This window comes from Salvelinus sp. IW2-2015, linkage group LG33 (genome assembly GCF_002910315.2).
Source record: "Salvelinus sp. IW2-2015 linkage group LG33, ASM291031v2, whole genome shotgun sequence".
Lineage (NCBI taxonomy): Eukaryota > Metazoa > Chordata > Actinopteri > Salmoniformes > Salmonidae > Salvelinus > Salvelinus sp. IW2-2015.
In genome coordinates, this window is record NC_036872.1 from 26,991,270 (window position 1) to 27,008,279 (window position 17,010).

Sequence of the window (17,010 nt, forward strand, 5' to 3'; positions counted from 1 at the left end):
CTCTCTCTCTCTCTGTTAGTTCCTACCTGGAGGTGTGCAGTAGCACGCATCGCTTGAGAAATCAGTCCTTGGCGGCCCTCCAAGCCTCTCGTCAAACAAAGAATTAATGTACTGCCCTCTGGCCCTTTTTCCCCTCTATGCAAGCAGTATGAAAGTAATGTAGACAAGATAGATTACATGTCTCTTTATAATGTTAGTGTCTTGCCAACTGGTGTAAAACTATGGGGGGGGGGGGGAAGTCCTGATAATAAAAAGCTAAACATCATCCCCCTTTAGGAACACAAACTTGTCTGGTGTAATGACACTTTGGACTGAATATTATTTTATAGCAATGACAAATTGCAGGTATCTCTTGTGGCTTTGTGTGACCTTTCAGGGTGGCTTGCCAACTGGCTCCAGGCAAGCTATGTTTGACTGATGGCTACAACTGACCATGCACAATCCTCACTGACCGCCAGTCATCAGCATGTCCCAGAGCTGACAGTGTCCCTCCAGTGAGCATGGACTTACTATGAGCATGTCCATGCCCACTCAGCCTCTCTGTCCAATGAGTCAGCCTATCCAGTGAGCATGTTCCACCCCCTTACCATCAGTTGCGGGTATTCATGGTTGCCAAGGGAAGCCAGGCTTCCCCAAAAAATTGCCCCCCCCCCCGAAAAAATATAAAATAAACACTCAAAATGATTTATAGTTTGTCTCTCTGTGTTTCATAAATGTCCTGCAATGCGCAACAGGCTGAATGTATCTCACCGAAGAAAGCATCTGAGCGAATGAAACAGCGCCCCTCTGTCTCAGTATGTGTAGCGTATCTATCTGAAGCTGTCTGGTCAGAAAGAGTTTGACATTGTTAACGCCCGTAGCAAGGGAAGCCATCGAGCATTTGGCCTCCCTTGATTGTTTGGGATAAAATAATAGCTAAACTGAGTGAGCTCAGCTGTGAATGGTCCTGGCTAATCAAAAAAAAGTGTCAAGGGAAGCCAGTTTGGATTTTGCTTCAGACCAATCACATCACAAGCCAAACGTCATTATTGACAGAAAAAAACGTGTTGTTGTCCTCCATTTTAGCTAGCTCGTCACATTCCTAATATCGTCACATTCCTAAATTAGCCATGGATGGAGATAGGGATTTGGACTGGTTTTACTTTATTCTCCGTACTGGCCAATGATTATAACAGTGGTTCTGATCCAACCATAAGTTCATACATTGTGCCCCTGGGCTGAGAGGATGGAAGTTCAACATGTAACTAGACGTAGTATGCTAATGTGAACTAGCTGGCCTGGTGTATCATTGCCCATGAAAGAAAGTCAGGCCAGCGAGCAAGTATTTTTGCCAGGTAGCCTTTGACAACAAAAACTAAAAATGTGTACTATATGACAGAGTCATGAACCATTTAGGCAACATGAAAGGATAGCATTGGCGTTTCTCTACAAGTAGGGTGAGTCAACATGTTTTTTTCTACTTGCACACACACACACACACACACACACACACACACACACACACACCACACACAACACACACAACACACACACACACACACACACACACCACACACCACACACAACACACCACACACACACACACACACCCCACACACACACACACACACACACACATAAATCAGTACCATGGACAGCCACATCATATTTAGCTTACCTTGATTGGACTAAATAGTTTTTAGTAACTTTACGTGATTCTAAGCCAATAGTTGTTTAGTAGCCCGAAAATGGAGAAAACATTACCTTGCTTGACCATGCTGCAGGTCATGTAACTGTTACATGCAATATGTTTTGTTGACTTCACTGGACAGATGTTGCTCTCCGGTTTTGTAATGAAACAAAGGTGTCGTTGAATTTACTCTGCCACTGTGTCTTCTTATTGTCTTGAGCTTTCGGCCTATATATCACTGTGTCGAGGCATATGAACTAACAGGTTATATAGCAAACAACGCAATTATCACAACACACAGGTTGTAATATGTAATTCTCTTCTGGATTGGCTTCCCTGGTGATTTTACCCACACACCGCTACTGCTTACCATGTCCCTCCAATGAGCTTTTTTAGTGAGCAGATGAAAGAGGTCCCTTATCACAACATGTCACCACCACCACCCCTCCCCTGAGTATGTAACAAACTTGAACCTGTTGCCTGCTGTTAAACATATCTGGGGTCAATACCCACCTGAGAGTATTATGATTTCTACTATACATCTCACAGTTGCTCTTTAAGCTGTTGTTGGTGGGGGAGACACTCTAGACCCAAACTGCTACAGACCTATATCTATTCTACCCTGCCTTTCTAAGGTCTTCGAAAGCCAAGTTAACAAACAGATTACCGACCATTTCGAATCCCACCGTACCTTCTCCGCTATGCAATCTGGTTTCAGAGCTGGTCATGGGTGCACCTCAGCCACGCTCAAGATCCTAAATGATATCATAACCGCCATCGATAAGAAACATTACTGTGCAGCCGTATTCATCGACCTGGCCAAGGCTTTCGACTCTGTCAATCACAACATTCTTATTGGCAGACTCAACAGCTGTCACGTTCGTCGTAGTGAGGAGACCAAAGCGCAGCGTGATGTGAATACATATTTTAATACAAGACGACTGAACACGAAGAACACTAACAAACTATACAAGATAACAAACGAACGTGAACGCTATAAACACGGAGTGCAGACATGCAACATCAACATAGACAATAACCCACAAACCAAACTGGAAAATGACAACCTAAATAGGATCCCCAATCAGAGACAACGATAAACAGCTGCCTCTGATTGGGAACCAATCTAGGCCAGCATAGACCTACATATGTCTAGACTAGACACACACACCTAGACATACAAAAAACCCTAGACAAGACAAAACACACATACCACCCTCGTCACACCCTGACCTAACCAGAATAATAAAGAAAACAAAGAATACTAAGGTCAGGGCGTGACAACAGCCTTGGTTTCTCAAATGATTGCCTCGCTTGGTTCACCAACTACTTCTCTGATAGAGAACAGGGTTCAATTCTAGGGCCGACTCTCTTCTCTGTATACATCAATGATGTCGCTCTCGCTGCTGGTGATTCTCTGATCCACCTCTACACAGACGACACCATTCTGTATACCTCTGGCCCTTCTTTGGACACTGTGTTAACTGACCTCCAGATGAGCTTCAAAGCCATACAACTCTCCTTCCGTGGCCTCCAACTGCTCTTAAATTCAAGTAAAACTAAATGCATGCTTTTCAACCGTTCGCTGCCCGCACCTGCCCACCCGTCCAGCATCACTACTCTGGACGGTTCTGACTTAGAATATGTGGACAACTACAAATACCTAGGTGTCTGGTTAGATTGTAAACTCCCCTTCCAGATTCACATTAAACATCTCCAATCCAAAATTAAATCTAGAATCGGCTTCCTATTTCGCAACAAAGCATCCATCACTCATGCTGCCAAACATACCCTCGTAAAACTGACCATCCTACCAATCCTCGACTTCGGCGATGTCATTTACAAAATAGCCTCCAACACTCTACTCAACAAATTGGATGCAGTCTATCACAGTGCCATCCGCTTTGTCACCAAAGCCCCATATACTACCCACCACTGCGACCTGTATGCTCTCGTTGGCTGGCCCTCGCTTCATACTCATTGCCAAACCCACTGGCTCCAGGTCATCTACAAGTCTCCGCTAGGTAAAGCCCCGCTATATCTCCGCTCACTGGTGACCATAGCAGCACCCACCCGTAGCACGCGCTCCAGCAGGTATATCTCACTGGTCATCCCCAAAGCCAATTCTTCCTTTGGCCGTCTCTCCTTCCAGTTCTCTGCTGCCACTGACTGGAACGAACTGCAAAAGTTTCTGAAGCTGGAGACTCATACCTCCCTCACTAGCTTTAAGCACCAGCTGTCAGAGCAGCTCACAGATCACTGCACCTGTACATTGCTCATCTGTAAATAGTCCATCCAATCTACCTCATCCCCATACTGTATTTATTTACTTATCTTGCTCCTTTGCATCCCAGTATCTCTACTTGCACATTCATCTTCTGCACACCCTACCATTCCAGTGTTTAATTGCTATATTGTAATTACTTCACCACCATGGCCTATTTATTGCCTTACCTCTCTTATCCTACCTCATTTGCACATGCTGTATATAGATTTTTCTACTGCATTATTGATTGTATGTTTGTTTATTCCATGTGTAACTCTGTGTTGTTGTATGTGTCGAACTGCTTTGCTTTATCTTGGCCAGGTCGCAGTTGCAAATGAGAACTTGTTCTCAACTAGCCTACCTGGTTAAATATAGGCGAAATAAAAAGATAAAAAAAATATTTGTGTCTCGGGTGGAATTACAGTTTGGAAACCTTTATGCTATACACACTGATCAAGGACACAATCTAAGGAAACTCCACTTAGCATAATGTGCTAATTTCCTATTCCATGTATCGTAATAAATAATAATAATAATAAACACAACTTTTATGTAACTTTGTGCTCAACAGGGAACGAGGATAATTAAACACTAACCAATGAACCCTTGTTAACTGATTCTAGAAGAACTCTTCAGACAAACATAGGAGCTGCTGAAGCATAGTTGCGGGAAGAAGGGGAGCTGACGGTGCTGCAGCACCCCTTGATAAATCAAATTGTTAAAAAAATATATAACATATATATATATACAGTTGAAGTCGGAAGTTTACATACACCTTAGCCAAATACATTTCAACTCAATTTTTCACAATTCCTGAAATTTAATCCTAGTAAAAATTCCCTGTCTTCAGTCAGTTAGGATCACCACTTTATTTTAAGAATGTGAAATGGSAGAATAATAGTAGAGAGAATGATTTATTTAAGCTTTTATTTCTTTCATCACATTCCCAGTGGGTCAGAAGTTTACATACACTCAATTAGTATTTGGTAGCATTGTCTTTCAATTGTTTAACTTGGGTCAAATGATTCGGGTAGCCTCCCACAAGCCTCCCACAAAACGTTGGGTGAATTTTGGCCAATTCCTACTGACAGAGCTAGTGTAACTGATTCAGGCTTGTAGGCCTCCTTGCTCGCACACGCTTTGTCAGTTCTGCACACAAATGTTCTATAGGATTGAGGTCAGGGCTTTGTGATGGCCACTCCACACCTTGACTTTGTTTTCCTTAAGCCATTTTGCCACAACTTTGGAAGTATGCTTGGGGTCATTGTCCATTTGGAAGACTCATTTGCAACCAAGCTTTAACTTCCTGACTGATGTCTTGAGATGTTGTTTCAATATATCCACATCATTCTTCTTCCTCYTGCTGCCATCTATTTTGTGAAGTGCACCAGTCACTCCTGCAGCAAAGCACCTCCACAACATGAAGCTGCCACCCCCGTGCTTCACGGTTAGGATGGTGTTCTTCCGCTTGCAAGCCTCCCCCTTTTTCCTCCAAACAACAATGGTCATTATGGCCAAACAGTTCTATTTTTGTTTCATCAGACCAGAGGACATTTCTCCAAAAAGTACGATCTTTTGTCCCCATGTGCAGTTTCAAACCGTAGTCTGGCTTTTTTATGGAGGTTTTGGAGCAGTGGCTTCTTCCTTGCTGAGCGGCATTTCAGGTTATATTGATATAGGACTTGTTTTCCTGTGGATATAGATACTTTTGTACCTGTTTCCTCCAGCATCTTCACAAGGTCCTTTGCTGTTGTTCTGGGATTGATTTGCACTTCACGCACCAAAGTACGTTCATCTCCAGGAGACAGAATGCTTCTCCTTCCTGAGCGGTATGACGGCTGCCCGGTCCCATGGTGTTTATACTTGTGTACTATTGTTTGTACAGATGAACGTTGTACCTTCAGACATTTGGAAATTGCTCCCAAGGATGAACCAGACTTGTGGAGGTCTACACTTTTTTTCTGAGGTCTTGGCTGATTTCTTTTGATTTTCCCATGATGTCAAGCAAAGAGGCACTGAGTTTGAAGGTAAGCCTTGAAATACATCCACAGGTACACCTCCACTTGATTCAAATGATGTCAATTTTCCCATCAGAAGCTTCTGGAGCCATGATATAATTTTCTGGAATTTTCAAAGCTGTTTAAAGGCATAGTCAACTTAGTGTATGTAAACTTCTGACCCACTGGAATTGTGAAACAGTGAATTATAAGTTAAATAATCTCCCTAATGTCACGACTTCCGCCGAGGTCGGTCCCTCTCCTTGTTCGGGCGGCGTTCGGCGGTTGACGTCACCGGTCTTCTAGCCATCGCTGATCCATCTTTCATTTTCCATTTGTTTTGTCTTGTTTCCCGCACCCCTGGTTTGCATTCCCTCATTACTCGTCTTGCATATAACCCTCTGTTTCCCCCCATGTCTGTGTGTGGAATTGTTATATGTAAATGTATGTGTACTCCAGGCTGGTTTGCGCCGGGTTATTGTAACCCGTGTGTGTTTCGTTTTCTGAGTACCATTTTTTTGTTCACCTCGATAAAGGGCTCCGTTTGCTACCCATTTCTGATCTCCTGTGCCTGACTTCCCTGCAGCCAGTTACACACTCCTTTACACCTATAAACAATTGTTGGAAAAATTACTTGTGCCATGCACAAAGTAGATGTCCTAACCGACTTGCCAAAACTATAGTTTGTTAACAAGAAATTTGTGGAGTGGTTGAAAAACGAGTTTTAATGACTCCAACCTAAGTGTATGTGAACTTCCGACTTCAACTGTGTATGTATATACAGTATACACTACCGTTCAAAAGTTAGGGGTCACTTAGAAATGTCCTTGTTTTTGAAAGAAAAGCAATTTTTTGGTCCATTAAAATAACATTAAATTGATCAGAAATACAGTGTAGAGATTTTTAATGTTGTAAATGACAATTGTAGCTGGAAACGGCTGTTTTAAATGGAATACCTACGTACGCMTACAGAGGCCCATTATCAGCAACCATCACTCCTGTGTTCCAATGGCACGTTGTGTTAGCTAATCCAAATTTATCATTTTAAAAGGCTAATTGATCATTAGAAAACCCTTTTGCAATTATGTTAGCACAGCTGAAAACTGTTGTAAAGAAGCAATAAAACTGGCCTTCTTTAGACTAGTTGAGTATCTGGAGCATCAGCATTTGTTGGTTCGATTACAGGCACAAAATGGCCAGAAACAAAGAACTTTCTTCTGAAACTAGGTAGTCTATTCTTGTTCTGAGAAATGAAGGCTAGAAATTGCCAAGAAACTGAAGATCTCGTACAACGCTGTCTACTACTGCCTTCACAGAACAGCGCAAACTGTCTCTAACCAGAATAGAATGAAGATTGGGATGCCCCGGTGCACAACTGAGCAAGAGGACAAGTACATTAGAGTGTTAATGTAAAACAGACGCCTCACATTAAACAGACGCCTCACAATCCAGAGTTTTTTTTTAATGATATATTCCTCTACGGTAGTGTATGTGGTAGTGAAAGGGGTTTCTGATGATCAATTTGCCTTTTAAATTAAAAACTTGGATTAGCTAACACAACGTGCCATTGGAACACAGGAGTGATGGTTGCTGATAATGGGCCTCTGTACGCCTATGTAGATATTCCATAAAAAATCTGCCGTTTCCAGCTACAATAGTAATTTACAACATTAACAATGTCTATACTGTATGATCAATTTAATGTTATTTTAATGGACAAAAAATTGCTTTTCTTTCAAAAACAAGTGTCACGCCCTGACCTTAGAGATCCTTTTTATTCTCTATGTTTGGTTTGGTCAGGGTTTTTTCTTCTTTTTGGTCAGGGTATTTCTTTGTTTTTGGCCGTGTGTGGTTCCCAATCAGAGGCAGCTGTCTATTGTTGTCTCTGATTGGGGATCACATATAAGTTGTCATTTTCCTTTTGGGTTTTGTTGGGATCTTGTTTTCTGTTTAGTGTTTTTTTTTGCCTGAAAGAACTGTGCGCTTTCGTTTCTCACGTTTGTTATTTTGTTTGAGTGTTTTTTGAAATAAAAGTATCATGAAAACTTTCCACGCTGCGCTTTGGTCCACTCTTCATACCACCAACGAGAGCCGTAACAACAAGGACATTTCTAAGTGATCCCAAACTCTTGAACGGTAGTGTATATTATTTTTTTCCTAATAAAATTTGTGAACTAGGCCTTTATTACTCCTGTACTAGCTGAGAAAAATACTCCTCAGCTCCCCCAACCCAAAACATCTTCCAGCGGCCATGTGCTGAAGTGATAACACTTCTCATCATTTGACTTTAATGTCTCTGATTTGGAACAAACCACAGATCCCTTTATTTAACACTGTTCTGACTTGCCATTCTAAATAATTTACAAAGAGCATGTGGATGTGTAATCAGACCTGGGTTAAAATAGTAGACTTGTTTTCTTCCTAATATTTTAGCTGCACTTGATTGAGCTTGCCTTATGCAATGGTACCAATGGAGTAATCCCAAAAGTGCACCCCCCCCCCCCATTTTGACACACTTGGCAGGCTCAATCAAACACTCTCTAAGTATTTGAAAGGAAACAAATACTATTTGAAGCCAGGTCTAATGTAACCGTGTAGTCCACAGCAGGGCTCACTAGCACCGGGATCTCCTCGCACTGTTTTGTTTTTTTGAGAAGCGCCTCACTAAGAATGACACTTGAGAGACGTCTCCAGGCCAGCTGTGAGTAATGGGTACAGCAGAGATGTTCAATCTGCTGCTCTTGCTAATTGCCTGTAGGGCCTCCTAGCTTCTTCTCGACGCTGCCATCAATAGACCACCCATGGAGAGACCGCTGCATTTATCTTGAATTTGATAAAGCATATAATTACCTTCTTGTCTTATGTCTGCGTTATCTGTGTAGGCCTACTCATACTGCAACAAGATACAAGATGCTGTCATAACATTTCAAATGGATTTTGATGAAATTCAATTGATGTCGCCAACTTAATTGAGTGTGCTGTACACTGGTGTGTTTTGGCATATCTTTTAGTTTGAGAGAATTAGTCACTGAGAGCTGGATTCATAGTGGTATGTTCCTTTTTAAACATTTGACCCAGAACACTTTATTAGTTCTGGTCTTGGCAGTTACAGTTGCTCTGCAGGTAGAGAGAGATTTCAGAGAAACGCATGCTTAATGCTGCACAGGCAGACCTCTGTCTCCATCCCATTTCAAAATCCTCTTTCGCTACGCACTCTGAGAGTCTCTCGTCCCTGCCAGCTCCTGCTGTGAGGGGTGTGAGCTAAACCAACAACTGTCTGCATGATGAAAGGGCGAGCAGTGGGGGTCTCACAATGAACCCTGGGTCAACCAACTGCCATGATGACTATATCCCCGCTTCCCCTTTCACTACCACATACACTACAGAACAGTAATATATATTTCACTACCACATACACTACAGTACAGTACAGTAAAATACCTTTCACTACCTCATACACTACAGTACAGTACAGTAAAATACCTTTCACTACCACATACACTACAGTACAGTACAGTAAAATACCTTTCACTACCACATACACTACAGTACAGTACAGTAAAATCCTTCCTTAGATTTTGTGCACCAGCTGTTGTTTACAAATATGCACAGACCGCCCCCGCTCGTCTTACCGGAGTGTGTTGTTCTATCTTGCTGTTGCAGCGTATATCCCGCTAGCTGAACATCCATGTCGTCATTCAGCCACGATTCCGTGAAACATAGGATATTACAGTTTTTGATGTCCTGTTGGTAGGATATACGTGATCGTACCTCATCTAGTTTATTGTCCAATGACTGCACGTTGGCGAGTAGTATTGACGGTAACGGAAACTTTCCCACTCGCCTTTTCCGGGTCCTGACCAGGCATCCGGCTCTTTGTCCTCTGTACCTGCTTCGCTTCGGGGATGTCGGCCCTGTGGGGTGTTTGGAGAATGTCTTGTGCTTGTCCTTGTTGTAGAAAAAAAAGTTGTCTAATCCGAGGTGAGTGATCGCTGTCATGATATCCAGAAGCTCTTTTTTGCCGTAAGATACGGTTGCAGAAACATGTACAAAATAAGTTACAAATAACATGAAAAAACCCACATAATAGCACAATGGACAGTAATATACCTTTCATTACAACATGCACCACAGTACATAAATACACCTTTCACTACCACATAGACTACAGTACAGTGCAGTAATATACATGCCACTACCACATAAACGACAGTACAGTAATATCCCTTTCACRACAATACAGTAACATACCTTTCACCACCACATACAATTCAGTACACTAATCTACATTTCACTACCACACACACTACAGTACAGTACAGTAATATACCTTTCACTACCAAATACACCTCAGTACAGTAGTATACCTTTTCACTACCACATACACTGCAGTACAGTACAGCACAGTAAAATACCGATCAATAACACATAAACGACAGTACAGTAATATGCCTTTCACCACAATACAGTAACATACCTTTCACCACCACATACAATTCAGTACATTAATCTACATTTCACTACCACACACACTACAGTACAGTACAGTTATATACCTTTCACTACCAAATACACCTCAGTACAGTAGTATACCTTCAACCTTACCAGACGTACACTGCCAGTACCAGTTACAGCCACGAGTAACGGATAAATTAAATCCGATCAATAACAACATAACACAACAGTAAAGTAATATGCCTTTCATTACACCTACACTACGGAGAGTAATACACCTTTCGGTACAACAAACACTGCAGTACATTACAGTAAAGTACCTTTCACTACCACATACTACAAGTACAGTACAGTATATACCTTTCTCTACCACATAAACTACAGTACAGTACAGTAAAATACATTACACAACCAAATACACAACAGCAAAGTACAGTAATTTGCCTTTCACTACAGGCACAGTACAACAAACACTGCATACATTACAGTAAAGTACCTTTCACTACCAAAAACAACAGTACTGTACAGAAATATACCTTTCCCTAACGCATACCGATACTCAGTACTATACCCTCACTAAAACCAAATGCACTACACACAGTACATGTAACGTGTAATTACTTTCATACCATACACTACACTAGACCAGTAGCATTAGAGAAATATATCATTACACAACCAATGTACTACAAACAGCAAAGTTCCAGTAATTTCGCAAAACTTCCGTCTACAGTACAGTATTATACCTTTCATACCAATAGCCACAGTACAATACATAAAATACAGTACAGTACAAATACACCTTTGAATTACTAGATAACAGTTCAACAGATACGTAGTATACCTTCACTACCACATAAGCACAGTAAGACATTAATATGCCTTCACTACCACAACACTACAGTACAGTAATGCCTTTTTCACTACCACATAGCTACAGTACAGTAATGTACTTTTCCTACCACATACACTACAGTACATAATATCCATTTCATTACCAAACACACTAAAGTACATAATATTACATGTCACTATCACATACACAACAGTACAGTAGATTAAAAAAAAACATTTACTACACCACATACCAACTACAGTACAGTACAGTAATATACCTTTCACTACCACATACAGTACAGTAGAGTAATTAATATCTTTCACTACACCATACACTGTAGTACAGTACCAGTAATATACCTCTCACTACCACACAACACTGCAGTACAGTAACACATCTTGAATAACCAAATATACTACAATACAGTGATACACATTTCCTACCAAATACACTACAGTACAGTACGTAAGTCAACATTTCACACCCCGATACAACCATAGTACAGTAATATACCTTTCACTTCTACATACACGACAGTTATCAGTACGTTATATAACTTTCACTGCCATATACAATACAGTACAGTAATAAACTCTTTTCACTAACACATACCACAGTACGAGTACAGTAATACACCTTTAATTACTAGATACACAGCAGTCAGTACATCAGTAGTATACCTTTCACTACCACATAAGCTACAGTACAGTACATTAATATGCCTTTCACTACCACATACACTACAGTACAGTAATGCCCTTTTCACTACACATAGCCAGTACAGTAATGTATTTTCACTACCAATACACTACAGTACAGTAATATGCCATTCATTACCAAACACACTAAAAGTACAATAATATACATTCACTATCACAATACACACAGTACAGTAGATTAAAAAAACTTTACTACGACATACATTCAGTAGAGTACAGTAATATACCTTTCACTACCACATACAGTACAGTATAGATATATCTTTCACGACCACATACACTGTAGTACAGTACAGTAAATATACCTCTCACTACCACATACACTCTAGTACAGTAACACATACTTTGCAATAACCAAATATACTCTACATAACAAGTAATCACATTTCACTACAAATACACTACAGTACAGTAATACACATTTCACTACCACATACACCATATTACAATATATACCTTTCACTTCTACATACACGACAGTCAGTACGTTATTATAACTTTCACTACCACAATACAATACAGTACAGTAATATACCTTTCACTAACACATACACTACAGTGACAGTACAGTAATATACCTTCTTCACTACCAAATACAGACAAGTACATTACCAGTAATAGCTTTCACCAAAGTACAGTAATTACCTTTCACTACCACATAACTACTACAGTACAGTAATATACCTTTCACCACCAAAAACACTGCAGTACATTACAGAATATACTTTCACCAAAGTACAAGTAATATACCTTTCACTACCACACAACTACAGTACAGTCCAAAGTAATATACCTTTCACTACCAAAAACACTGCAGTACATACAGTAATATACCTTTCACTAAAGTACACTAATATACCTTTTCACTACCACATACACTACAGATCAGTACAGGAATATACCTTTCACTAACAAAATCAGCTTGCAGTACATTACAGAATATACCTTTCACTAAAGTACACTCAAATATAACTATTCACTACCACATACAGTACAGTACAATAAATATATATTTTCACATACCATCCCTACAGTGCAGTCAGTAATATACCTTTCAGTAACACACACTACCAGTACACCAAAATCCTTTAATTACAGCATACACATACTCGTAGAGCCAATTCATCCTCGTAACAACTTCTTCACTACACATACACTGCAGTACAGTACAGTAAAATACCACTCAATAACACATACACCACAGTACAGAAAATCCCTTTCACTACCACATACACTACAGCACAATAATAATACATTTCACCGGTACTCATACAAACAAAATAGTACAGTACAGTAAAGTACCTTTCACTACCAAAATAACTGCACAGGCAATACAATAAATACTTTGCTACCACAACCACACTACGTACAGTATCGTATAACCTTTCACTACCACATAAGCTACAGTACAGTACATTAATATGCCTTTCACTACCACATACACTACAGTACAGTAATGCCTTTTTCACTACCACATAGCTACAGTACAGTAATGTACTTTTCACTACCACAACACTACAGTACAGTAATATGCCATTCATTACCAAACACACTAAAGTACAATAATATACATGTCACTATCACATACACAACAGTACAGTAGATTAAAAAAAACTTTACTACCACATACACTACAGTACAGTACAGTAATATACCTTTCACTACCACATACAGTACAGTAGAGTAATTATCTTTCACTACCACATACAATGTAGTACAGTACAGTAAAATACCTCTCAATACCACAAACACTGCAGTACAGTAACACATCTTGAATAACCAAATATACTACAATACATGCACATTTCACTACCAAATACACTCAGTACAGTACAGTAATACACATTTCACTACCACATACACCATAGTACAGTAATATACCTTTCACTTCTACATACACGACAGTACAGTACGTTATTATAACTTTCACTGCCATATACAATACAGTACAGTAATATACCTTTCACTAACACATACACTACAGTACAGTACAGTAATACACCTTAAATACTAATATCACACAGCAGTACAGTACAGTAGTATACCTTCACTACCACATAAGCTACAGTACGTCATTAATATGCCTTTCACTACCACATACACTACAGTACAGTAATGCCCTTTTCACTACCACATACTACAGTACATAATGTTACTTTTCACTACCACATACACTACAGTACAGTAATATGCCATTCATTACCAAACACACTAAATCACAATAATATACATGTCACTATCACATACACAACAGTACAGTAGATTAAAAAAAACTTTACTACGACACACTATCAGACAGTACAGTAATATAAACCTTCACTACCACATACAGTACAGTAGAGTAATATCATTCTCACGACCACATACACTGTAGTACAGTACAATATAACTCTCACACACCACATACACTACAGTACAGTAACACATCTTGAATAACCAAATACTACAATACAGTAATACACATTTCACTACCAAATACACTACAGATACAGTAATACACATTCACTACCACATACACCATAGATACATACATAATATACCTTTCACTTCTACATACACGACAGTACAGTACGTTATTATAACTTTCACTACCACATACAATACAGTACAGTAATATACCTTTCACTAACACATACACTACATACAGAGCTACAGTAATATACCTTTCACTACCAAATACACTACAGTACATTACAGTAATATGCCTTTCACCAAAGTACAGTAATATACCTTTCACCTACCACATACACTACAGTACAGTACAGTAATATACCTTTCACTACCAAAACACACTAGCACATTACAGTTAATGCTAACTTTTCACCAAAGTACAATAATATACCTTTCACTACCACATACAACACAGTACAGAGTACAGTAATATACCTTTCACTACCAAAAAACACTGCAGTACATTACAGTAATAAACCTTTCACTAAAGTACACTAATATACCTTTCACTACCACATACACTACAGTACAGTACAGTAAATACCTTTACTACAAAAATCATGCAGTACATTACAGTAATATACCTTTCACTAAAGTACACTAATATACTATTCACTACCACATACAGTACAGTACAATAAATATATTTCACTACCACATACCGTACAGTGCAGTGCATAATATACCTTTCAGTAACACATACACTACCGTACAGCAATACCTTTCAATACCAACATACACTACCAGTATAGGAGCAATATACCTTTCACTACAACATACACTGCAGTACAGAACAGTAAAATACCACTCAATAACACATTACACCACAGTACAGTAAAAGATCCCTTTCACTAACCACATTACACTACAGGCACAGTAATATACATTCGGTACTACAAAACAAGAGATAGGTTACAGTACCGTAAAGTACTTTCACTACCAAATAAACTGCAGTACAGTACAGTAATATACCTTTGCTACCACACACACTACAGTACAGTAGTATACCTTTCACTACCACATACAGTACAGTAGAGGAATATACCTTTCACTAACGCATACACTATAGTACGGTACAGCAGTATACCTTTCACTACCACATACAGTACAGTAGAGGAATATACCTTTCACTAACGCATACACTATAGTCGGTACAGTAGTATACCTTTAAACACCAGATACATTACAATACAGTAATATACATTTCACAACCACATACACTTCAGTACACTACAGTACACTACAGTAATATTCATTACCCTACCATATACACAACAGCGCAGTACAGTAATATGTCTTTCACTATAGTACAGTATTATACCTTTCACTACAACATATACTACCGTCAAGGAATATACCTTTCACTACCACATACGCTACAGTACTGTACAGTAAAATACCTTTCACTTACGTATACACTGCAGTACAGTACAGTAATAAACCTTTAATTACTAGATGCAGTACAGTACTGTACATTACTATACCTTTCACTACCAAATACACTACAGTACAGTACAGTAATATACATTAAACTACCACATACACAACAGCACAGTACAGAAATATGCCTTTCACTACAGTACAGTATTATTCCATTCACTGCAGTACAGTACAGTAATATACCTTTCAATAACACATACACCATAGTACAGTACAGTAATGTACCATTCATTACCAAATACAATACATTATAGTAATATACCTTTTACGTCCACATGCACTACAGTACAGTACAGTGATATACCTTTCGCGACAACATACACGACAGTACAGTAATGTACCTTTCATTTCAACGTACACGACAGTACAGTACATTATTTTAACTTTCACTAACACTCACGTACAGTACAGTAATATACCTTTCACTACCAAATACACTGCAGTACGTTACAGTAATATGCCTTTCACCAAAGTACAGTAATATACCATTCACAACCACATACACTACAGTACAGTACAGTAATATACCTTTCTCTACCAAACCCACTGCAGTACATTACAGTAATTTGCCTTTCACTAAAGTACACCAATATAATATTCACTACCACATACAGTACATTACACTAAAATATATTTCACTACCACATACAGTACAGTACAGTGCAGTATTATACCTTTCCCTACCACACACTCAACAGTACAGTAATATACCTTTCACTAACACATACACTACAGTACAGTAATATGCCTTTCATTACCACATTCACAACAGCACATTAATATACCTTTCGGTATCACATACAGTACAGTACGGTAATATACCTTTCACTACCACATACACTACAGTACAGTACAGTTAAATACCTTTCACTACCACATACACTAACGTACAGCAATATACCTTTCACTACTACATACACTACAGTACAGTACAGTAATATATATACAGTGGGGAGAACAAGTATTTGATACACTGCCGATTTTGCAGGTTTTCCTACTTACAAAGCATGTAGAGGTCTGTAATTTTTATCATAGGTACACTTCAACTGTGAGAGACGGAATCTAAAACAAAAGTCCAGAAAATCACATTGTATGATTTTTAAGTAATTCATTTGCATTTTATTGCATGACATAAGTATTTGATCACCTACCAACCAGTAAGAATTCCAGCTCTC